General features: G+C 61.8%; 1 non-coding gene across 1 annotated transcript; it reads left to right on the forward strand.

Annotated features, from left to right (window-relative positions):
* Window positions 1-1,921: 1,921 nt before the first annotated feature.
* LOC142795815 (5.8S ribosomal RNA) lies at window positions 1,922-2,074 on the forward strand. Its single transcript, XR_012893327.1, has one exon. It is a non-coding gene; the product is annotated as a 5.8S ribosomal RNA (ribosomal RNA).
* Window positions 2,075-2,500: the final 426 nt, after the last annotated feature.

Consider the following 2,500-nt stretch of genomic DNA (forward strand, 5'->3'; position numbering starts at 1 on the left):
CTCGCGTTGATTACGTCCCTGCCCTTTGTACACACCGCCCGTCGCTACTACCGATTGAATGATTTAGTGAGGTCTTCGGACCGATGTCCGGCGCGGCCTTTCGGTTGCGCCGGTCTGTTGGAAAGATGACCAAACTTGATCATTTAGAGGAAGTAAAAGTCGTAACAAGGTTTCCGTAGGTGAACCTGCGGAAGGATCATTAACGGATTGTGAAGGGTGAGCGCCTCAGCTGCGTCTGCGCCCGACACTTTCTGCCGCTGACCCCGTTTGGACGCGGGGTCGGCTTTTCCCCACGGGGCTGCCTGAATGTGGAGCGGCACCCCGTGACAAATTGTTGCGCCCAGCGGACGCCAACACCGCGACCTTGGACGGTCGGCCAGGTGGCGGACGCGGGTACAAACGGCGCAACGCACTCATAGGTCGGCTTTCGACCCGCCACTGCACCGTGGCTCGAAGCGCTCGAAATGCGCGACCCGACCGCTGCGGGACCGCCTAGTACTGTAAACAGGAGCGGCGGAGCGCGAACGGCGAGTCGTGGTTACGTCGGTAGAAGGCGAGGCTGCGCGTTCCCGAAACGCCAGCCGAGTGCCCTCCCGACCGTTCGAGCGTGCAAGAACGAGACCCGACAATCGCGCGGCGACTGCCAAGTACGAGAGGAACGGCACAAGCGTCGGCGGTCGGTCAAGGAACTGGCGATGTGACGGGTCCGCTGTGCACCAGTGCATACCGTCCCGCCGTCCGCGGCAAGCGCCTCCGCGTCCTCGGGTGACGGAGGCTGCCGGTCGGTTCTTGCAGGCGAGGGATCTCGCTGGCACCGGTTCGCGTTGACGCGCGGCCGGTCATGGCACGGCGATGCGACGGCCGAGGTGCGCAGTACTCGATGGAGGAACCGCACGCTCCGATGACCGTCCCGCCCTCCGCGGCGTATGCGTACCGACCGTAATGGTTGCAGCAGCGCCGGCCGGCTTTTGAATTCGCCACACGAAACACGGTGCGAGATCGCGGTTAGGGGAGCGTCGACGTTGCCAGGCGTTTTGCTTGCTGCCGAGGGAAAGGCGGCACGGCCACGTCGCGCTCGTCGCGATTAGCGGGTCTGCGCGCTTTGGGAAGGTGCCGCAACGACTTGCCGAAAGAGGAAGCACGGAAGAACGAGGGACTTGGACGTCCCGACAATTGAACGCACTTGCGGCCAGGCCCTTGCTGGCTTCGTTCTTCCGCCTCGAGTAGGCTCGTACGCGGCTCCGGCGCCGAAAGTGGTCCTTGGCACCGACTTCGGTGGACGTGGGAAGTGCCGCGCAAGTACGGCGCGCCTGGCTCCACCTGTTGGCTAAAGTAGGCAGCCGGATCGGCATTTTGGTGTGCGGTGGCAAACCGTGGATGCGAAAAAAGCTTGTGCGATTTCGTGGAACAAAAAGCGGGGGTCCCCCTTTTTATGCGGAGGAGACCGACCCGCCTGCCGTGGTGAACCGCGACGCCACGGTAAAAACGGGAGAGGCTTGTCGATGGGACCGTGCATCCCGCGCTCCACGGAGGCCGGGAGGCGGCCGCCCGAGGAAATGTGTAGCCGTCGAGGCCCGCATCTGCGTGCACTCTTATCCGAATGGGTGTACCGCAGGCATTTTCTGGTTAGGCGGGCCAATGAGAGCGAGCACACAACGATACCTACGGGTCCGGCTTGGAGAACCGGCTTCGACGCCTCCCGAGTATTTATAGAGGGGTGGACCACGAAAGCACTCGCAAGTAGCGAAAGCGAAACGCCGTCCGAAACACACCGTTTGCTCGATTTGCGGCAGCCGAAAAAGGCGCGGCAGAGTTTTGGAGTCCAAGCGTGCGCTGAAAAGCGCCCTTCTTGGCCACTGTTTGGCCGAGTGCCAGAAACGTTTGGTTTTGACTGTACGGAATTGAACAAACACTTTTTCACGACTCTAAGCGGTGGATCACTCGGTTCTCGGGTCGATGAAGAACGCAGCCAGCTGCGAGACTTGGTGTGAATTGCAGGACACACTGAGCACTGATTCTTTGAACGCACATTGCGGCCTTGGGTCTTCCCTTGGCTTCGTCTGTCTGAGGGTCGGATCACATATCAAGAGAGCCTTCGGCGCACAAGGGAACGTGAGCCGTCGACTCGTTTTGACCGCGTCGGCAACACGGACAGCACGCTGAACACCTCACAGCGAGCGCCAACAGCGGCCACTCAAGGGCGAGACGGTGGCGACCGTCGTGCCAGAGCCCAACCGAAACGGGGGCGACCGACTGCATTGAGGATGTGGCACCTCGTTGAGACCGCCGCAGGACTTCGAGTCGGAAGGAAGCCTGCAGGGAAAGTGCGGTCGAGGTTGCGTACTCCTCTCTGCGACCGGGCGCGCAAGAGCTGCGAGAGCCACGGACGCGCAACTTTAACGCACGGTAAACACGAGGAGCGAAAGCCGGCCAGCAAAGCTTCTCCAGCCGTGCGCAAAGTGCGCGAGATCGCAGCCTTGCGTTGCGCTTGTTGCCCTCG

This window comes from Rhipicephalus microplus, unplaced genomic scaffold (genome assembly GCF_043290135.1).
Source record: "Rhipicephalus microplus isolate Deutch F79 unplaced genomic scaffold, USDA_Rmic scaffold_887, whole genome shotgun sequence".
In the NCBI taxonomy this organism is placed as follows: Eukaryota; Metazoa; Arthropoda; class Arachnida; order Ixodida; family Ixodidae; genus Rhipicephalus; species Rhipicephalus microplus.